Raw genomic sequence first — 24,143 nt, forward strand, 5'->3', positions numbered from 1 at the left:
ATCAAAGGATCCTTTGATTATTTTTTTTTCATCCGTAAAGGACACGTTTGTACTATTCGGAAACAGCCACTGACCTGATAACCGCCCACAGTCAAAGCCGGCTTACACAGGCGTGACTTGACGTTCGGCGAGTTCTAATAACCTGTCACACTGTAGAATTTTCGTCTCCAACAATAAAGTCTGAAGGGTAAGTTTGACGAACTAATTTAAACTTTTAAATTGTAATATTATTTTAGAAATAAAATAACGTATCACAACGCTGAATGAAAAATTTTCAATTTATGATTTTTGTATTTTTTTAAAACTATTTAAACGTAGGTAATTTCAAAACACCATAATTCTTCTTGACAGTAAAATTAATGCCCTGCTAATTTTAAAGTTTTAAAAACTTAATTTTCTTTTTAACAAACTACTTTCCATACGACATTAATATTAAAATTGTTTTAGTTGGGCACGATTATGCTATGCTAATTAAAAATATACAGAATCTGTTCAATACAGTTATCCACCTTGTGGAACTAGCGTGGCTTCGCTAGTGAAGTTTTCATAACTCTTCCAAATTATTTGATCAAATTTAATGTCAGGTTTTTGAAGCGAAAGTTTAGTATTGCGACAAGGCCTTGGAGGAGTAGTAACGAAAACTATTTGCTAATTATATTTCGTGTTTTTCATGTGATATTTTAAATAAATATAAATTTTTAATAAAGTCAAAATATAACTTATATTAATTAAACCCTTATTTAAATATTTTTATGAATATAAAAGCAAATTTTTTATGTCTAATGTAGCATATTCTGAAAGCATGAAATCATGTGGCATACAATTTTTTTTATAAAAAACGTTCGTATAAAGCCTTCGTCTTTACACTTTATATTTAGTATTTCATAAATAAAAATTATATTTTCCCAAAATCCTAAAAAAAACTCAGTATTGCTGCGATTGACCAAAAATTTGCCTTTAATTGGGTTAGTTCGGGTTCTTATAAAACATTAAATAACGACCTGTTTAGTAGGGAGGAAAAATTCTTAAACAACTGGGTATTGTTATGATACGAAATTGTTCGAATTCATGTGCAAAAACACGAAACATTAGAAGCAAAACTGGCGCCTCAAATGTGACGTCGCTAGCCGCTCGTTCAACGGCCTCGCCACGTGCGGCTTACAAAAGTGCTCTTCTGAGTCACGGCAGGCAGTCCATTCCAGGCACCGGCTGCATCGCTTCAAGCTGGCTATGCATACGGCAATAGGAATTAGCATCTCGTCAGTACAAAACAGAAGACGGTTTAAACGATGCACATTCCGTTACGACATACTTAAGACGTACTAATAAATCTACTTTACATGGGCGTAGGAACCCTCTTCCCCCCCCCCCCCCAACCCAGGAGTGGCTGCCTAGAACTAATAAGCCCCTCAACTAAGGGAGGCCTTCCTGCACTTGCAAAAGCGTGACTGTGAAACGGGTTTTATGCACAAAAAACTATGTCTTATGGAAAATTTTCTGTATATTTTAAAGTTTTCTGATTATTATACGCATGTAGGACAAAAATAAGGGCAGTATACAACATTACGAGCCCCGTATCCAGAGATGTGTCGGTTAACGCCGCGTGCAAAACTCCTACAAGATTTGCGCCCCTGCAACTTTGTCATACAAGAATATACCATATATGAATAACTGGATGTAATTTGCAACAAAGGTAGGACATAAACTGGATTAATAGAACACATGTCGACAATATATTATTCGACAAATTTCTCCCCTAACAGCTTGTTTGAAGATTAAATGATAGCTCCAAATCCCTAAAACTAACGAAAATTCGATATAAATATTAAAAACTAAAACTACTAAAACAATTCTGTAAAAAAGGTGTTTTGCAAAAAAAATTCTCGCTTATTTTACTTCAGGGGAAAGAAAAAAAACGAGAACGAAGTACACAGAATTACGTAGTGCGTATTTTACATTTTTAAAAATTAGTATGCTGTTAAGTAAGTTAGGTTTTCAACAAAAAAAAATTTTAAGGATAAAACAAAAGCTAATAAAGTTATAAGAAATATGTTGGATATGAATAATAAACATACAAAAATATTTCCCAATTTAAGTAGAATTTTAATGTTGATAAGTCACATGGGCAAGCATTCAAAGTGTATGAAGGAGAGGGGGGGGGGGGGGGGTACATTTGAGGACACACTATGCTTTTTCCATGGCCACCTGTATGTTGCCTGTTCAAGAGTAGTCTATCAAGTGCTCAAAATATAAAAGTTTTCACTAAACAAAACAAATCCTTTAATTCAGAATATAGAGTTACTGTAATAAAGTTATCTCCGGACAAAGCCTAATCGTGCAGCAACATCGAAGGTATGGTACACGCCATCATGAAATGTAGTTAGTTCTTTAAATAAGTTTCTATAATCTTAATAATATAATTTTTAAATTAATTTTGTGGGTTGATTTCAGTTCTGTACAAGACGTTTTCATACATTCTGCCACGTATAATTCTTTACTGCTTTTATCACTATAAAAATGACGTTTATCCAGAGTACAGATTATTTAAGATTATAATTTTGTGGCCACTGGTATAAATTGTATAAATGTTGAAGTTTGGATGTTTGTTACACAATCACGTCTTTAATACTAAACAAAAGGATTTGTATCAAACAAGTCAACCAAACGGAGTATTCGCTTGAGCAAATTACAAGCATCATTAAGTAAAGCCAAATTATATATTGTCAGCCAAACTATACATCTGACAATATGTCAGGTCTTTATGAAGTTTCAATAAAAAAAAGTGCTAATATATGAAGCCTACATATTTTCAGAAAGGTTACGAATGACAATTTGTATCCCAATTTAACATAATAAAATCACTCATACGTTAATTCAATAAATGAACTAGGCCTACTTCTGTTTTAAATTTCATCTAAATACGTTCAGTGTTAAAAACTTTACTGAGTAACAAACGTCAAAACATTCAAACTTTCACATTTGTACAAATGTATTAATTATAAAATACTTTAGCATGTGGTATTAACACATGGTATCTTTTTTCTTCTTCTTGCATTTGTAACCTAACTTTATTCAACTGCATCATGCCGTTTATGTACCAATTTTTCACTAATTTATGCAAGACACTGAGAAATTTTAATTTAAAGAACAGTTGCCAATAAAGAAATGCTAAATAACTTTAGGGCATTTAAGTCATACATGACGAAAGTTTGCCGACTTATACTTGATTATCACTAGTTTGTCGTACAAACTTGTGTTATCCTCTTCGAAACATGTATGTATTGTGATAACTTTGGTTGTGATATTTATGGATTGTAATTATGTAACACAAATACGGCAGATATTAAAGGGGAAAAAACTACATTATTTAACCAATCATTTGTGTTACAATCTTTGTTTTAAGTTTTAAATTGTGTGTTTTATTCAAATGACCCCAAATTTATAAAACCAACCTGTAAATAAAATCTGAGTTATTTCTTTAAGGAATTCCTAAGTAAGTGATTCTAAAAAGATACTGGTTATTATAATGATGTAACGCCACCTTACTTAAGTTGTTCAAGGAATACTTAAATGTACGTGTTTACTAGTTGTGGCCAGTTTAAGATGTGTTGGTAAAACAAAACATTTATCTTTAGTGTTTCACCTTAACTATAGGCTCACCACTCCCAGTCCCACTGAGAAGGGATATCGACGCGAAAACTGCACGTCAATTCGGTGCCTAGCGCATGGAGGCGAATATGCATGTGATGCGTGAGCTAGTCTCACCCTTAGCGCCCAGCCAGGTGGCCACTTTAAAAAAAATGTATGGGGTACGAACGTTAATTCTCTGCTTTTATCTATAGCGAATTAAACGCATATGCATATATACTCGATTAAATTATTATTGTTTATTAGTCGAGTAAAGATTTAGTGTTAGTATAGCGGATCACAGCTCAAGCCACGAGGTGGAAAAATGGCGTGCACGCAATGGGTTGGCCACACTATTCCAATAAGAAGTAAATACGGCTCGGGGTAAGAAAATGCCGTTAACAGTACATGAACATAAAAAAAAAATTCTGAATGTCAAGTCATTGTCGCCAGAAACTCACCACTTCTCAAGATTTCGCGGTATGACGAATCCACGTCACATTTAGTGGGTCGGCGTGAGTGGCCAATTTGTAAGACCACGTCGATGAGTCAAGAGTGCCATTACTCACTAACACATCCTGTTAAAGCGTATTATCATCTTAGGGGTATCATGTCAGAGAGGTGGGAAACTAAATACGCCATATTGGATTTTTTTGTTTCATATTGAAAACGTGCCCTCATTAAAGCAAAAAAAAAGCACACATTACGATATTTACAGAGCCAATAATAATGTTGTCTATTTACGGTATTATTGCAGATAGTCACTCTCAAAAATTAATTACATACCAATTACTTTACAGTAGTAGTAGTAGCCAGTCACAATTAACTTCAGGCATTTAATTGAATTACATACTGTGGTTCACGAACCCAAAAATTTAAATATAAAAAATGATTATTATTATAACAAAAAAAAGTTGACACCACGATGGCGTCTTTCAGTTCCTGAATGCTTCTTTTCCGGAAGGCCGTTACAACTCTAGGGCGTGCAACATCGCTAGGCAGTGTTGTTTAAACCTTCTACCTTGTGTCTGAGAAGAGAACACCGAAATCTACAAAAAAGCAAACGTTTAATCATAATGAAGAAACGTATTGAATCGACTTTATGAATTAATGTGCGTGTCTCGCTTTATTCATTAATAAGTGTCTCGAGAAATCAGCTTATTTAGAATATAAACATTTATCGAAATTGTAGCATACGTAGCGCGTTTATGTTCTTTACGTTTCTTGCTATTCGACCAAGCTTATACTTAGCAATGCCTGAAACTTGAGGTTTATAGTTTCGCATTGTGTTTGTATTTCTGAAGCAATAAATCACTGCCGCTTGACTGCTCTGTTCTGTCCACATTTTATGAATGAATAAAATTGCATAAACGTAGAAATAATATAAACTTCCTATTTCGAAATAATAAATGTTCATTACAGTTTTTTTTTAAATTTATATTATGTAGCCTAACTAAATAGTAGCTACTAAAGCTTTGTATTGTTACACATCAAATTAATAAAATCCGTAGTAAAGTAAAGTTTTTTTTAATTTGTAATATTGTCTATGTTTTTGGTTTCAGCACGCCAGGCTAGCGTGGAGGCGAAGAGACGTTACAAGTACCTCCCACCGAAGCCATGAGAGGGTTCAGCTTTCGGAATTGTTCAGCAAGCGGGGAAACATGGCGGACGTTGCCGTGAGACGGTGGGTTTCCTCGGGGTGATCCCTTTACCTCCTCCCCCCCCCTCACCCACCACCGATTCATACCATCGCTTGATGTAAGTTTTTGGACATACGCCATTGCTAAAAACTTTTTCTGTTGAAGTAAAACTAAAAAAATAAATAAATAAAAAAACACAAATTAAGCAAAAAATTGCTGTTATCAACAAGGATATAAACACCACAAAATATTCCGTGACAGGAATATGGTCAACAAAACAAATAAAAACAAAGAAAAATGTACTAAGAGAACGAAAAAAAAAAAAAAACCCACAAATGATGACGACACAACCCAAAAGAATTCAGCGCAACAGTTGAAACGAGACAAAACACGACAAAACGAAAAGACGTTTTGTCGTGTTTTGTCTCGTTTCAACTGTTGTGCTGAATTATTTTGGGTTCAATATTTCTGTGTCGTCATCATTTGTGTTGTTTTTTTTCGTTCTCTTAGTACATTTTTCTTTGTTTTTCTTTGTTTTGTTGACCATATTCCTGTCACGAAATATTTTGTGGTGTTTATATCCTTGTTGACAACAGCAATTTTTTGCTTAATTTGTGTTTTTTTGTATATATTTTTTTTTTTTTAGTTTTACTTCAACAGAAAAAGTTTTTAGCAATGGCGTATGTCCAAAAAATTACATCAAGTCATGCACTCCCATTGCACAAATCTTTCAAAGACCATACCATCGCTGCTCCATTTCAATCCGCTGACTGCTGGTGTCGACGAGACGGGCTCGGGAATAGGGAGGGGGAAGGAGGGAGCCCGGCGCTGGCAAATTGCTGTGTTCCTGATCGCCGCCCTCGCGCCGACACGGGTGACGTCAGCAAGGCCGCCCCAGATCCCTCGCGGCACCCCTCTGCACCCCTGGGCCGCTGTGCACGCTACAGCAGTCTCGCGGGCTTCCCGACCAACCAACACGAGTCTAGAGCTGTAGCAAACCGCATGTATTCGTTACTGGGTAACGGGTGCGCCGTCTATATACGAGTAACGAAACGTTACAACACGAATGCATTTCGTTACTCGCATTTTTTCGTATGTTTTACGCATGAGCGCGCTTATTCCATGAATTTAAAAACCGTACGTTAAAAAGAACGATGTTTGTTTATTAAGTAAAGTATAATTTGGAAATTCGTCGTCCATGTTTTTTTACTGTTTATTAAAGGTAATGTGTGTGTAGACAAAAGTTTGAGATTGGAACAGAAACAACGTGAGAAAGTATTTTTTTTTCAAATTAGAATTATGTATGTTTTTGAGTTTTATTATCGCGTATTTTCACGTTTTTTTGTTGTTCTTATATTAAAAGGGATAATATAATAAAGCCCCTCTAATGAGATTTAATTGTTTCTTGGTTAACAAAAACTGTTGATTATCAAATATTGTTAGTTGTTTATATTCTATTTATTATTATTTACGCGACGTCATACTGTACACGTACGCAATACGACTCGATTCGTTGCTGTAACATAACATAGCATGTTATGCGGTATCAGAAGTAACGAGTAACGTAACGATACGATAGTAACGAGTACTATTTGTTATAGTAACGAATACATACGGGTACGCTTTATTTCGTTACTGTTACACCTCTATACGAGTCAATTAAACCAAGCGCTGTCCGTAGATCCACATGCTCCACGAATCTACACAGGATTCCGACCTCAGGAGTTGACGTGTCCCTTTGTGAAAACGTTGAACAAGCACGTGGGACGTACAAGATTCCGTTTGTTGTGGTTCCTGACAACTCTGTAAGGTTTTTTTTTGTGTGTAACATATTATCTCTCGGTATACGGCATTTGGTGGCAGTAATTTCGTGAAAGTAACGGACGTCACATGAAACGGAAATGTGTAACCACGGTGCTGCCATCTGTAGCGGATGGTACGAACCAAAGTTCACAAAGCCAAAGGGAAAATCTAGTTTTAACTGTTTAATGAATTTTAACAAGATTGACAGTATTTTAATAAAATCACTCGTCAAAAATCAGGTGCAAAGCCGGGGTTTAGTTATAATTTTGCAAGTCTTTTTAATTTTTATCGAAGTAGTTTCATTAGAGCTAAACATCTTGATCTGCTAATCAAATGATTCAATAGTCGACGTAGCTGCTCCGACAACAAATTCTAGCGACGGGTGCGGAAACTACGCGTGATTCGCGTCAAGAAATGTAGTTAAAAACACAATTTTCGTATAAATTCGCGGGTGCGCGGGAAAAAGGGGATATGTCAAAATTACTTTAATTAAGATATTAAACATTTATAGTTCTTCCAAGTATGCAAGATCGGTAATTAATCATTCCAAAAGTTCAGTGCCATAGAATAACACACAAGGGTGCTAGACTTAACCCATTTGGACCAATTTGTAGAGCTTTTTCTTTATTTCATACCATAAAAAACCCATTTGCCAATATTTGACTTATCCCCTTATTCCCGCGCACCCGCGAATTTATCACGCTGGGCATTATGTTAAAAGAATTCTACGTTAAATTTTGTGCCCGACGCCCGAGATTTGTATTATAAGTGTATTTGCAATGTGAGAACATACAAATTTGATAGTTAACCGATGTTAGATGTTACACATCTCTGGCTCACTCTTTTTATAGCCAGATGATTACAGTGAGTTTATATTCAGCTAACTCAATAACTGAACATTTTCAAAACTTATTAAAAAATTTTCACTCTGTACATAACCCTTCCAATTTATTCGTACACTGAATACACAATTTATATCTCAATGATACAGAAGTTTTATCAAACAGTGAATGTATAGGTCATAGTGTACATTATAGTTGACATCATACCATATCGGTATGAAAAAATTAATAAGTTATGTTATAATTATAGCTTACTGTTTATTACTACAAACAACATATATATTGCAGTTTAAAAAAAAAATATTGTTTTTAAAACAAAGTTTGATTGAATGGGTTAACTTATAATTACGGTGAAAATTGTAGACATGTTACAAAAAGAATAAAATGAATGAACAAATGGTTTGACGACCAGGAGACACTGGGGTCGTGACAGACGGACAAAGGGCGAAACCACGAGACCGAGAAGCAGCGGCGCGCACTAGCGGAGGAAACGGAAGTGCTCTGGGAAAAACCCACCGCCTCCCGCGCAACGTGCGCCACGTTTCCCCATATTTTCTGAAGTTTCGTGTTCCACCCCGGATGCCTCGGAGTAAGGCGAGTGATCCGACAACTCCGCGGCAAAGAAAATAATATTAATTTTAATTGACTGATTTTAGTATTTGTCTAGCTAGTTTTTAATTAACTTTCCAAAGCGTTGTGTATATATTAAAAAGTATTGTTTTCAATAAGCTTAAAACCCAATATTAAAATTGGTTGTCTGTATAGTCGGTTTACGGACGATAGTTTAACGTGACAACGTCATAGCAAAACATTGATGAAATGATTGCATACTTTTATGAATAAAATTGAATCATTTTTATTGAATTGTCACTATTTTGTATGGATACAAAGGAGTGAAATGAAATCTACAATTTAATTGATAAATTTACTTTTATTTGCACTCATTAATTCAAATATGTTTATTACTTTAACGAACAGATTATTTTAACTATAACTTTTATACATGTTTGCTATTTAACTTCTTCCAATCTGTGTTATTCTGTTAAGGATAGGACGATGACAGGAAAAGTAGGAAACGAATGGGAATGTTTCAAGTTTACTGTGCTTCGAAAAAGTCAAATCGATGGTTGTTCCAATCGAGTGGAAGAGAGATAGATGCGGCGCAAGCGTACAATGAACGTAACGGAACAAAACGTAACGGGACAATGAGTCATCCTTTATCGTGCGTGCAGCCGGCGTTCATCGATTTATTAGACGTCACGTCAAAAAAAATTCTATGTAACAGAATGAAGTTAAGCAAAACCACTCATATTAACACACTGAGACAGATGATACGACCAAAGGTTAATGATTTCATCTATAATTAACCAAATAAAGAGTTTATGTGCTATTTAATCCCAAGAGTTATCATTAAGTCCATCAAATAAGCCGATAAAAAAAAGAGCAGATACTGTGAGTCAAATGATCGCCCACGTAAATCTTTGAATCGGTTGTCTTTGAAGCCTCTTGAAATTATTTTAACTGCGGGTTTTCCCCATCAAGCAGGGGTTATGGAAAAAAACAAGCTGATAATCAACATATTTAAGGCTTCGTTACAGTACTAAGTGTAATTTATTGGAATAAATGAAGACAATAGTGAATGTCTGCTGACAAAGGTATCCTCTGTGAAGACATTGATGCTTATTTAATTAATTTTGATGCAAAACAACTGAAATATAATTCTATAATACCGTCACTAGAGACTAGTAGAGATTTTATATATCTCTTAGCATATAATATATGCCTTAAAGAAGGCATATTTTTAAATATTAAATGATAAAAAAAATTATATCATGAAAAAAGGTTGAAACCACTATGGTGTATTTCGTTTCCGTCTTTATCCCGTAACAGAAAGTATCAGCCACATGATCAGACACACGGCGTGAACTTTTGCTAGTTTTATCCTACACGTGTTTGTCAAAATTCTGGTTTTCTAAACTAAACAAAGAATAAAAAAATATTTTCAAAACTATTATTAAGCTACAACTATTTTTCTTTTACGATGACACAAACAAAATTTTGGTTCAGACGCAATTATGCGATTACTAAATCTGGAAATAATAACGCATTATAAATAGCGTAGGCGAACGCAAAAGATTAGCGTAAAACCGCGAAGAAAAGGTTACTTTTTCAGGTTGTGCCACTAGGAAGAGCTACGTAACGAGCTAGAATAATTTGGCGGGTCACCGACCCGGGAGTAATTAGAAAAATCTCTCTAATTCGTGACAGTTACACGCGCAATGAGCGAGGCCATAGGCCGACTGCTCTGGCAACTCAAAGAGAGAATGAGACAGAAAGAAACAGAGAGAAAATCAGATAATGAATGACGCCGTGGCTTTAAAAGCACGCAGTTGAGAACAGAAGCGTAGTTATAAGCAATTCGCTGTTAGTAAAAAAAAAATTAAAAATAAATAATTACTATACTTAAGAAACTTAAACTTTGTGTGTTCTCATCCTGTGAGCTGAAGCTAATTACGAAATGAGAGTAAAGTATTCTCATATTAGCTACTAATTTTTGGATATTTGCAGATATAATTTAATATTAAAATTTAGTAAATACAGTTATACTACATTGAAAATATTATTCTTCGTATTTTATTGGTATATGCATTTAAATATTTCAGACAGTAAGAAAATGTTACGAAATTCACTCAAAAACATGATAAATTTTTTACGAGACAGTTTTTTATCTAATAAAACAAGTATTTTCAATTTTTTTTTGTAATATTGTAGTCAATTATTAAAATTTAAAAACAATTCCTGAAAACTAAATCGGGAAAAACTAAACATTTGTAATAAAAATAAACTAACGTTTTATTCCGAAAAAAAAATTGAATAAGAAAAACCTCGATTAAGAAAAACGTATTCAGTATTATAGTTTCTTAAATTAATACGAAATGTTTCTACACGCACAAACATGATTGTCATAAATAAAATTCATTAAAAGAAAAACTATTGTAAATATTCTTTGAAAAATGTTCAGTCAGTTGAATCAATCAACAACCACTGTATTCCACCCACCGGTTGTATAAGTTGAAGCTAAGGGCTTGCAAAACACGATCATGACGTCTAAGAAAATAATGAGCTCCATATCACTTGAAGCATCGGACTCTCTGCTCACAGATGCAACCCTCTACTCAAGAGTGAGACGGCGCTAGCGCCAACCCGCGACACTCCGAGGCGAGTGCGAGGCGAGTGCGAGGCGAGTGCGAGGCGAGTGCGAGGCGAGTGCGTCATGAGTGCGATGTGTCCACGTCAGAAGTATTGAGGGGGTAGTATCCTGAATTATTTTGCTTCTAACATTTCGTTTTTCTGCCACGAGATTGTAAATAAATTAATAATACAACCATAAATACTTTTTATAAAACGATATTTCTACTATACAAAATTATTGAATGGTTTTTTATGAACTTCAAGGCAAATTTTTAGGTCACTCATAACATTAACTTAAAACACGATATCAAGTGGTGTACATTTTTAAATTAACCGTTCGTATGTAGCTTTAGTCTCCAAACTTTTTCTTTTTAGTATATAATTTATAAAATCAATAAAACCTTTGCTTTCCCAACATAATATAAACTCTATTATTCAGGATTCTGGCAAAAATTATTATTTTTATTCATAATTATGTACCAAGAATTAAGAGTTTGAAGACGAAGGCTACATACAAACGGTTAATCCACAACTGTATGCATGATTTAGTTATTTCTGATACAGTTTAAGATTGTCTTAAAAAGTCCATAAAAATGTCAAATAATGACCTGTTTGTAAGAAAGCACGTTTTATAAACAACTAAAAATTGTTATATTATGAATTTATAAAAAAAAATATGTGCAAACAAAACTAAATATTAGAAGTCAAATAATTAAGGATACTACCGCCTTAAAATCTCGATCTCGCACGCAGAATTATTTGTTTCATTTTATCTATTTCGTATTAAGGGATATTCCAGTAGGTTTATGACTATAGCTCTCTTGTATCTGGTGCTGGGTTACAAATGTTTTACCAGGTGTTTGCTAAACGTTATTTCAAACTGTAATAAGGTCACGCCAAGTGACCATAATTGCATATAGATACACTGTGTTACCTTTATACTACTAGGTAATTTTCAGTAAATATCTGCTAACAAAAATTTGAGACGAAACATAATATGCTAGATACAATTGATGATTTCACAGGATAAGCAGTCAAATAAAAGTAAGAATGACAAGAAAGTAAAATAACCAACCTAGTGTTTGAGACCAAGCCTCAATAAGAAAAAAAAGGGTAATGTTAAGCATTGATAACAATGCAGTGTGTACAAGATTAAAATTCACTTTTTTCAACAGGTGCTCTTCAAAGAAAATTTTAGACTGACGGTTGAATATTGTAGCACAATGAACAAAATCAAAAGCAGATTCATGTAGCACCAAACAAGATAGTCGTGTTATCAACTTTACTTTGTTAATTTAGTAACAATATTGAGCTGTCAAAAAGTCTGAATGCTCCTTGCATGCAGTACCTGTTGAAAAAGCGACACATCAACCTTTATTTTACCTATTTTTGTTAACATCAGTTCAGTTACTAAGCATCAAAGCGCACTGGCTTCATATTAAATTACAGTAGCGATTATAATACAGTTTATAATGAAACTTTATGCGCATGTAAACAGTTATGTTAGTCTAAGGTAAAGAAGGTTCTTTAAATTATTCATGCAATGGGGAATTTTAATTTAATGCAGTTTTTTTGGACATACGCCATGAGAAACACTGTAAAACTGCAATGGCGTATGACCAAAAAAACTGCATTAAATCAAGGTACAGAAGATTGCACAGATGTTGCTAACCTTCTGTTCTAACTGCGCCTCAACTATAGTTCCTGCAGTTTATAACTTTTTATACCACTGAAATAATACTTAATTACACAGAAATCACTTTATTAATTGGTAGTGGAGGAGCTAATTGCCTTTTGTGTGCACTTATATTTGATTTCAGATAATCTCTAAACAGTACAAAACAAAATCGCTATCCGCGTCTATCTTCGCTTACTTCTTCTGAACTACGCAATGTATTTTGATGCGCTTTTCCCCATATGTACAAAATATCTTCCGAAAATTTATAATACATTCATATTAAATTTGAATATAGAAGAGAAATCTCGATGCTTTGTAATCAAGTCGTAAAATTATGCTTTTAGGGCGCACATATGGCTTACGTCGGATTATAAATGACCGATACACCAAATATATTAAAGCGTGCAGTGCTTTTCACATGGAAAGCTATATGAAGCCCCTTCGCTTGTTCTATCTAGAGGAAAAAAAATCTGTCAAAATTGTTTACACATAAATTCTTTAGATATGGGCAGTACGTGTTCGTAGATACATAATTTTTGAAAACACCGGACACTTGAGAGAATCTGATACTAATAAGTACTACTTTATTAAATTTAAATGACGCCACATTAGTAGATCGCATCGGTGCGAAGCCGGGAAGGGACGCTAGTATAGTTATAAATGACGCGGGTGTCTAAAAACCACTGGTCACGTTATAAAATGTTAACTGTTCAGCCAGCATTGCTTCTTTTCATTACTTGCAGCTTAGCGATACGAATTGAGATCACGTGACTTTTTCTTTCATCCGGTGCCTGGAGACAAGCCTCCGGTAAATATATTCCCACGGAAATAAAGATAGTAGGCCTACATAAAACATTTTTTAAATGACTACCTTCCAGTGTTAGCCCTAAGGTATTGTGAATTTTATATAGCTCCTTTTTTCTCGATGTGACTGACAGGCAGCAGCACGCAGTTAAAATAATTTACAAGAATATTAATTATGAAATTACGTACTGAACTATCTTTAATTATATATTTTTTAATAAAATGCAATACAGCATTCTAGATGGCGGGTGACAAACAAAATCCAGCAATCTAAAGGCGAAACAATATGGCGGAATACAAAATGGACGAATTAACAGTGGTGATTCTAAGTGGCAGGATATTAAAATGGCGGTCGGGGCTTAAATCTATTAGAAAACATAGAGGCTAAAAATGAATACAGACCGCGCGCTTAAGTTGCGCAATAAATATTTCTTAAGTCCAAATCATTGATCATTGAACGGCCTATTTGCCAAAGTCCAAATTGTGTCTCATGGCTGACGCGGCTGGTATTTTTACATTGTTGATGTTATAAAATCTGGCCTTTCTCCAGCCAAGTTTCAATGCATTCAGTATTATCATTCATTAAGGATGAACTTCATTATGTTATATGCATTACTTTCTATAAAATAAATAAGCGAAATACCACTCACTGACTCACACAACACGAATATTCTCCGGAAATATAAGACCTACAAACCTGAAAATCTGCAGTTATGTTCCTCATATTACCCGAAAACCCTATAAGAACTGATTTTCCGAAAATTCATCTCCAAAATGGATGAACGGGAGTGGATTAGGGAATTCAGAGGGTGACACCATTTCCAAAACTATAATACCAACAATTTTAAACTTGGCTGGTATGTTCCATAAGCTATACGAGCATTCATTCAGATTTGGTTTCAATGAAAGTTAATTCTCAAAAGTATTAATTGGGGTGGGGTGGATATTTTTCAAAATTAATTTCAGTATAATATACTGTTACAGACGCGAGAGACAACACCGTGACGCTCGCCAGGTTCGGAGCTGGCTGGCGGCCACGCACGGCCACTGACGTCACGCGCCATCCATTGAAGTAAGGCATGTCACGCGTGCCTGGCCGGATTACAAGGGTCCTCACTGCCCCCCCCCCCTTCCCAAACACACCCCAAGCATCGTCCTTACCCGGCGCTGTTATCTATCGCTGCGCGGCCTTGGGTATACCGAGCTTACAGAAGCCACCGAGCTCACAGAAGCCGCCGCGCGGAGTGGCGTGAGTAACACCGCCTTTCTCGATGTTTCTGGCGTCGGGACGGCCCTGGATGACGTGACTCGTCACAGCCACTCTCGTCGGTTCTAGAAGGGCACCACAGGTATTTAAGCAGCAGCGCCGGCCTCCGCAGCAGTTCCGAGGATTCGGAGAGTTCCGCGAGTGAAGGGAAGTGCGACATCGGCGAAGAGGGTGAGAGACCCCCTCGAGAGTGGCGCGACGCGGAGCGACGGGACCGGGAGAGTGCGACTGAGTGGCGCGAGACTGTGTGTGTGTGTGGACAGGCGCGGGGTAAGGGGCGAACAACTGTTGAGCCCAGCTTCAGTGAGGAGTGTGAACTGTGGAACTTGACAGACATTTAGTGACTTGCGAATAAACATTTTTAAGTGCCAGTGATTGGTGATCGGACATTTTAAGAATAATATTTATTAGTTATGTAAATATTAGTAATTAATACAACTGTAAAAAACAAAATTGAGCTATCCCTTACGAAGCCAGTTCTCCCCACATAGGTCGTAATACATAATAATTACATGTCTGTATATGTATTATATAATGAGCAGTGTGAGAGTATTCTGCGTGTAGTTTTCCACAGAGAAGCAAGGACACATAAGCTAGCCCATTATAATAATTTTAACTCACGTCAAATATCACAGCATCTGACATCGACAGTTCCGATTGCAAATCGGAAAGGAAAAGATAAGACTCGCGCCAAGATTGTAATAATTCATCCATGTCGCACATTTTAGTCTGTGCGTGAAAGATCAAGGCCGGCCGAGATGGCGGTGGGAGTCGGAAGATGACCGATCATCTACGAACATTCCCGACAGCCGAACGTGACACAGCCCCGAAATACATTAAGAGTCTGGTCCAAGTGTGGAAGATCACTTGCAAAACAATCTGATGTTGACAGTGTCAGCGAGCAAGAGAGAGTGCAAGTCGAGCAATGCACGCTAGAGGGTGTGGACTACGACTATGGCGGAGGGAGGGCTACGTACGTGCTGCAGGAAGCGGACGCCGGAGCTCTCGAGGGCCTTGGCGTCCAAGGAGCGGCTGCGGGGCTTCTGGAAGAGCACGTCGTCCTCCTTCCGGCCCTTGCCCTTCATCCACCGGAAGTAGCTGGCCATGATGCGCCGGTGGTCGCGCGCGCGTCATCGCCGGAGTCGATCCCGCGGCGCGCCGGTCGCCGGCGCCACCATCCGCACGCGGCCTGCCCACACCCGCGCGGTTCGCGTCCGTCTGCGTGCCTCTGACCAGAGCTCCCGGGCTCAAGCAGCACCGTCTGCGTCTGACGCCACGGGCAACGCTCGCCAATTTGAAGCATGGCGAGTATAAAAGAAAAATGTAAATTTCGCACGAAAATGATTATTGCCGAACAAACGTTTTTTTAATGATACGTTTTGGGCACCCTTTCGTTGAGTTCGCTTTCTGTTTTAAGTTGCTCTGAAACGTAAAAAAGAAGTACCCGAAACGTTTTTGGGCACGAATTTAAAAGTTTAGGTCCAAATATACCTAAGTTAAACTCTTAAGTTAGGTTAATATCTATTTTGTAAGGAATATATACAGCGATCTACCGTGCCGTCCTCTGTGTAGCGTCACTTGAAGCAGCACGGTCGGGCAGATCAGACGGACGCGACCGCGCGGGGCCAGAGCACATCTGTCCTCGAGGCTGCTACTATAACGCGCGCGGCGCGACTCGTCGTGGAGATATTCCATCAGCAAACAGAGCTTCGTTTAAGAGGGGGGGGGGGGGGGAGTGTTCTCAGAGGCGCCGGCTAATCTGGAGCGCACACAGCGGCGTAAATCACTTGGGCGGCTTCGGGCGCTGTAAACCTCTCGCGCGGCTTGTTTGGCGAACTGTTAAAAGAGGCGCCCGCGACGCCGGGAACTACCTACTACAAACGAGAGCAGACGGCCTCGATTATGGGAGCCCCGGGGGGCTGCTTGTCAAACTCTTTATTAAGACGATCCTCATACAGACATAACAAGAGTCGCTATCTGGCGGGTGTAAAATGACTTGCATGCCGACGGGCACTTTTCTTTCTTCAGGTTAGACACGTTTGAGTGCATGATAAGTAAACGATTAAAAAAGGTTAGCCTGTATCTACATGCACGTTCGTTAATAGAAGGGGAAAAAAAAATTTCCATAAACGTTCATTAACTACTTCAAAATTTTTGGATAATATTTAAAGTTAATGAATTCTGTTCAAGATAATTAAAATAAATCCACCACATCAGACCTTTCCCCCCACACAAAACGTAAATCAAGACAACTGAAGAAGGAATCAGCCATGGCCTAATTAAGCACTCGCCTGGAGTGGAAAACCACGGAATACCTATGTGAGAATAAATGTAACGTTACTCGAAGCCGGGTCCTTCCCGTGCGAGTCGAACTTTTTACACCATCTCTCTGAAAATAAGACAATCTTTCATACCTTTACTGCTTCGCTTCCCGTAGCGATCTTACGCCCCATCCTCCATAACCCTAGGACTAAATACAACTGGACACAGAAAAAGAAAACTTTTCAAGATGCCAAAAATACGTAAAATAGCCTAAGGGATTTTAATTTTCGAACTTTCCGACTACAAGTTTAACTGGCAAATATGTATATACCTACCATCCACACCCCTCCCTTCTATCGTTTCCTCCCTTCACAAACCAAATCGCCAGAAGAATTCTAAGGCTGTGTCCGAATTTGCCTTATACGTACTTGTTCCCGGAAGCGGCATCACAAGGGCTGTCCGAACTGGAAGTGAGGTATGCAAGAATGCAAATAAACGAATCAACGTACTTCGCGTTAAAGAAACGTCGCCATTTCGAAAAGAAAGTTTTGCAGGTGATATTTGATTTAAATTTTAAGTACTGAAATACTTGTTATATAATTTTTATTCTATATTAGACTGGTATTAATAAGTTGAATGAAAAAAATAAACACTTGAACATGTCTATAAGGAAGTTTCAACAAATGCATGGACATACATACCGATCGTAACTACGAAACAAAGGTTAAATCACAGAGTTAATTACTGTAAGTTCGAGTAGAACTAATGAAATGATAAAAAAACTACAAATTTTAATTAAATGTCATATTTTCCAATAAAATGTATTTGTTGAAAAAGATAATATAAACAAGCTGTTCGGCTGGATAATACCGTCTGAATAGGCCAACCATTGAAACCGTGTACTTGATGAGTACTTGAAATCGGATACGTCCCAGTATGGGTTAGCCTCTCCGTTTCTTACTGATGATGCTAGAAACCTGAACTGACATAACTATGAGCAATTGCAATTATATTAAGGGTGTATGTACCGTCCAGGTCATTTTTTTTACGTTTAAAACTGTTAAACTTGTACGCTTTTTAAGTAACAGAACGTTAACATATATATATACATATATATATATATACCGAGTCAGATGTCTCAATAACAATCCGTGCTCGCGCATCTTTGCATTTTTTTCTGTTATTAAATTCAAGATTGGTTAGATGTATTAACTACAATTCATAAATAAAATTCTGGAAAAAATTCCTTCTGTGTTTCGGTTTTAAGAATGGTAGATTTATGTTAGGATATGTGATCTTACCTAATACCAAAGGTTAGTTATGTCCCATCAGCGACATTTTAAATACTAGAAAAATCTTTACACAAAAATGTAGGTTTTTTCCCCCAATCCGACCGTGACATTGCACAAGCGAGCAGCGAACTTGGGACAGGTTTAATGTCCACTCGAAATTAGTTCGTCCCTGTATTCTTAAATTAAGCCAGAGATTCCAGAAGTGGACATCCTGGAAATATACGGGCGCGCCCTGCGATATTACAGAAAAAGAATGTGTCCAGATGTAAGTTAACTATAGGAACTCTATTGTACCATCTCATTACGGATATACGGCTGGCTCTTTTTGAAAAACACTTAATTATTATGTGTTTTTTTAACGACTCTAAGGGTGTTGTTCCTCGAGCAGTGATTTAGTTCAATGCGGCGCTGTAGTCGCTATTTAGTGTAAACAAGCCTAAAAAATCTTAAGTTAAGTTTCATTGCATTTTATAGCATTATTTGTTTTCTGTAATATTTGACTTAATTGTTGTAACACATATCTCATAACTTTGTATGTGGTAAAAATAAAATTAGGAAGAGACGATGGCAAAAAGAGGGGGGGGGGGGGGGGGGGGGAATCTACCCACAAAATCGGGCACAGACAAGGAAGGGATTGGTGGGCGACAAGCTGGACCCAAGAGCACTTCTGGGCTTGCAGGATGACCAGCACCTCTCACAACTCACGCAGAGTTGGGAAATCCTCATACGTCAAAGCGGCAACTCATCCCCTCAACAGCTCACCGATTGTCTCATTGAGCGAATGCCACTCGTGCGTGCAGCAGTACTGGCTGTTCGCGGAGACCACACACTATACTAGGAGGACTGTTTGCTGCCACGGAGTTAGGAACTTGTCAGGAGATTGCGTGTCGTGACGCAGTTGAAGTCACTTTTTAACCTCGGCTGTTCCCGCCCAAAACATTGCGGAAATGGTGCTTGATAACGTCTGATAATTGTATAGTAAGTACGAATTACAATCGCCAGCGTTGAAAACAGTTAATGCAAAAAAAAAGTCTATCAGGGCCCCGCGTCTAGCAGGGCCCCGCGTCTAGTCTGACCCCGCGCCTATCAGGGCTCCACGTAAACCAGAGCCCCGCTTCTAGCAGGGCCCCGCGTAAACCAGAGCCCCGCGTCTAGTCTATCCCCGCGTCTAGCAGAGCCCTGCGTCTAGCCTGGCCCCGCACCTGTCAGGGCCCAAAGTCTAGCAGGGCCCAACGTCTAGCAGGGGCCCCCCGTCTAGCAGGGCCCAACGTCTAGCAGGGGCCCCCCGTCTAGCAGGGCCCAACGTCTAGCAGGGCCCAACAACTAGCAGGGCCCAACGTCTAGCAGGGGCCCCCCGTCTAGCAGGGCCCAACGTCTAGCAGGGCCCAACGTCTAGCAGGGCCCAACGTCTAGCAGGGGCCCCCCGTCTAGCAGGGCCCAACGTCTAGCAGGGGCCCCCCGTCTAGCAGGGCCCAACGTCTAGCAGGGGCCCCCCGTCTAGCAGGGCCCAACGTCTAGCAGGGGCCCCCCGTCTAGCAGGGCCCAACGTCTAGCAGGGGCCCCCCGTCTAGAAGGGCCCAACGTCTAGCAGGGGCCCCCCGTCTAGCAGGGCCCAACGTCTAGCAGGGGCTCCCCGTCTAGCAGGGCCCAACGTCTAGCAGGGGCCCCCCGTCTAGCAGGGCCCAACGTCTAGCAGGGGCCCCCCGTCTAGCAGGGCCCAACGTCTAGCAGGGGCCCCCCGTCTAGCAGGGCCCAACGTCTAGCAGGGGCCCCCCGTCTAGCACGGCCCAACGTCTAGCAGGGGCCCCCCGTCTAGCAGGGCCCAACGTCTAGCACGGCCCAACGTCTAGCAGGGGCCCCCCGTCTAGCAGGGCCCAACGTCTAGCAGGGGCCCCCCGTCTAGCAGGGCCCAACGTCTAGCAGGGCCCAACGTCTAGCAGGGCCCAACGTCTAGCAGGGACCCGCGTCTAGTAGGGCCCCGCGTCTAGTAGGGCCCCGCGTCTAGTAGGGCCCCCGCGTCTAGTAGGGCCCCGGTCTAGTCTGGCCCCGCGTCTTCTAATAGGGCCCCGCGTCTAGCAGGGACATTTATCGTGCGTAGTCGAGCGCCATTTCCGCAATGTTTCTGGGTGTTGCAATAAGGTGACTGAGAATAAAAATTGAGTTCTACTACGTCACAACGTGCCAATTTAGGACGATTATTTTATTATTTTATTTATTTTAAATTTGTTACATGCCCACCTACAACCAAGGGCTTGGGCGGTGGACAATATTAAGATAACCTTATCATGCTAACAAGATGGAGCAGCTCCACATTGGCGTAACTACGTACAAAAATGGTTAAATGTCACCAATCGTTCGAATGGTCGCCGAGGACACGATGACAGGGCTGGTTTCTGGTGGCCTCCGAGATCACCAGATCTCACCCCGTGCGATTTTAGCTCCCCCCTCCCCCCACCCCCGTTTCTTAAATGACCTGCCAGCCTGCCAGAGTCGAGACGACTGGATAATCAACCTCTTGTATCACTTCAGACATGCTGATTTAAGTATGGGGGAAACTGTCTTCTAGATTGTACGTGTGTTGATTCCCAATATACTTTTGTGCATAGTGTATTTTTATCATATAAGAAGTATTTTATCTTAATATTTTACTTTCGTTATAAGTCAATTTTGATATTTCTAAATTCAACACTGTTTGAAATTGAGTAAGTTGAATATGATTCAATTGTGTCAGCAAAAAGCTGCTGTGCTGTAAGTTTACTTTGAAAAAAGAATTGTTACAACTGCTTTTAGCTTGGAAGTGTTTTGAACAAATCAACGAAATTAACCTCAGAGCCTAATAAACACGGAATAGAAGCGAAAAAGACGCTAGAATAGAAAGCATATTTCTTAAAATGAGTTTCTTCCTGTTTGTATACGAATACTTGACTATTTCACTAATTTTAGACAATCAAAGTGTCTCTTATTCCACAAGAACCTACTAAGTAATGGGATCTGATGAAGGAATGATCACCTTTGAAATTGCCTTGGTGTGTACTCACACACAGGTCAAAAAGTTTGGCTTTGCACACGAACTGAATATACTACTGGGAAATTAACTTTGCAGTGGATTATTTTTTATATATATAAAACATGGGACATGAATTAGTTTAGCTTCGGAGATAAAAAACGGTTTTGATACTGAGGTACAAAAAAAACACTCATTGTGTGAACTTACACTTATCCACGAGTACAAAATTATTACAAGTTGACAATTATTTGAAATGATTATTTTTTTTAATATATTTAAACAAAACAGGACACTCGTCAGAAGTAAAACACACAAGCAAATTGCACATCATGAAGAAAATGTTAATTTTTTTCCCCCTTCCGTGATCAACTTCGAGCTCATGATTAAACATAAAACACTGCCATCGGTTAAGTAGGGCGCTGATAACGAACGTGCCAGAAACAATATTTGCACGTATATATTCAAGCGAGCAGCCTTGAAGAGTCTACTGTGACATTCAGCGATAAACATATGCATGCTGTTCAAAAATGCGTAAACACGAACAGAGTAACAAATACGTCTGATAATACCTTAACTACGTCGGTGACACCAATTCCGGTTTAAAAAAACAACTAGCAACTAGCTTCAATAGCTCCCAGTATTATTTTTAGGCAACAATTATCAGCAGCCATTACACACACACACAAAATTTTCTGTTTCTTATAAAAATCTACAATATTATTCCAGCTTGGTAAAATTTTGTACAGCTGACCTTGGACTAAAATAATAGGATAGTCACTGTCCTACTTGAATATCACAACAAAAATAATTCCATAAGTAAAGCCTATTTTCCTCCTGTAAATCCTAGGAAACAGTGGGTACTTAAAGTGTGCGCGTGTGCGTGTGCGTGCGTGCGTGTGTGTAGTAAATTAAAACACGTTCATTTAACACAAAAAATGGGGGAAAATATCGAAAAAATAGCTTGATCACCAAAATAACTCTAGCTACTAAAATACAATTACCACACTCCAACTCTGTGTTAAGTTATGCGCGCTAAATATATTTTTTCCTTTAAAATGAGCTTTTAAGTTAACTTAAATTAACGCGTAGACAATGAGTTTATTAGAGAAGGTAAAAAACAACGCAAATCCATAACATTTCAATTTGTAAGAGGAGGGGGTGTGGAAAGACAATGGGGAGGGAGAAGGTAATACACCATGGCTCATTCAAAGAAATTATTCCATAAAATGCCTGAAGTAACGTCTAGAAAGCATAGAGAATCGAAATCAGGGCGGGTGCAGCCGGGAACTCTGGGAAACGAGTCCAGAGTCCAACTAGTGCATTCAGTGCCAACCAGAGGTCACCCGCGGAGGCCACCGGCCATTACTGCTGCCGGGGATAATTACAGGGGCAGGATGATGACTCACAGATCGCCGCAGCCGTGTAGAGACTGCACTCACGTGTACCACAGAGCACAGACTCTTCGGACCTTCCAGCCAAGAATGCACCTCCCGTAAACGAAGGGTACTTCGTACTTACACTTAATCTATAGAAACCATGCAAGGTTTCCTAATTTCAAGTTGTAAACGAGACAAGCAGGAACGTGGAAGCAGGGCGCGTTGTTTCGCTGAAGACTAACAAGTTTATTTTCATATCAACACTCCAAGATTATTATTGTTAGTTCATGTTATAAGTTAAAAAAAACATAACTTTTAGTCTGCATTTATTAAGATATCCGTAAATTTAACGAATGTCCGCTGAATAACTGGTAACTATTAATCTTGTACATTTATGTTGGCAATTGTTTGCAATGTTGCCAGAGCCGCGGGTTTAGTTGCTTCACGTCGGCAAAAAAATAAAAAATCTCGTACGCGTGCGAGCGTGACGTCACTAGTTCAGCGAATGTCGAACACACGGGGTAAGTGAGGTTCGTTTACGCGCTCACAAGAGTTTTGCCGGGAGATTATATTCTTATTGAATCAAGTTGTTTTCCTTTTTTTATTTTTATTTTAAAACAAATGAAACTTAAGAAATTATATATATTGTCATACACTTTTTTTATTCCATAAAGATAAATATTTCAACTTAAATTCACGTCAACGAGTTGTACTTAAAAGTGATTGTTTTGTTCCCATGCTAATCCGTCCGAGCAGTAAACTGGGGACGTCTTGACCGTTTTGGCGTGTGTTACTGACTGATGAGTGTTGCTTAAGCACACCTGGGAAAAATGTTCTGCAAAATGGACTGACAACTCGTGAAATTGATAATGTCCTCCGACGACATCGGAAGTGTCACACGAAACGCGAGGCAAGACAGATGGAGCCACAGGCTGAGCCGCATCTAGCATTGATCCGCTTGTCGAAGTGCGTTATGCCGTGCATGATCGATAAGCATCGCTGCTGCGATAATGGCGAACAAAGTCTACACTAAGTCGTCCATCCTCACACTAAGCTTATTTTAAGAAGCGCGAAAAAATATATATATGTGTGTATATTATAATGCTGCATTTTACCACAACACAATTAAATAAATTCAAAAGGAAAAAAATCACACTTTGTATTAGAAACCAAACGCTCCCATGATCGGCAGACACGCTGTTACCACTATACAAGATGACTAAGTGACAAAGTGGAATAACTTAAAGAGCTTATAACTGACGTTATTGTAAATGTTACAAGCCTTTACAGTACCTTTGGCTGCATTGCGTTCCGCCAAATGCATGTGAACTCCGCGCGTTGCGTCACTAACCC

General features: G+C 38.7%; 1 protein-coding gene and 1 long non-coding RNA gene across 4 annotated transcripts in view; one reads left to right on the forward strand and one right to left on the reverse strand.

The window, feature by feature from the left end:
• The window catches only part of LOC134531744 (5'-AMP-activated protein kinase subunit gamma-2), an 810,162-nt gene that overhangs the window by 347,234 nt on the left and 438,785 nt on the right, over positions 1 to 24,143 (reverse strand). The window lies entirely within an intron of this gene.
• Positions 1 to 24,143, forward strand: part of LOC134531745 (uncharacterized) — a 31,056-nt gene that overhangs the window by 4,477 nt on the left and 2,436 nt on the right. Inside the window, exons 2-3 of one of the 2 annotated variants that reach the window (XR_010075080.1) lie at positions 5,190 to 5,311; positions 14,571 to 14,658. This is a non-coding gene — a long non-coding RNA (uncharacterized LOC134531745). Of the gene's footprint in view, positions 1 to 5,189; positions 5,312 to 14,570; positions 16,003 to 24,143 lie in introns of those variants that run through there. The other variant, XR_010075079.1, reaches the window with a different exon arrangement.

This window comes from Bacillus rossius, chromosome 5 (genome assembly GCF_032445375.1).
Source record: "Bacillus rossius redtenbacheri isolate Brsri chromosome 5, Brsri_v3, whole genome shotgun sequence".
Taxonomy (NCBI): Eukaryota; Metazoa; Arthropoda; class Insecta; order Phasmatodea; family Bacillidae; genus Bacillus; species Bacillus rossius.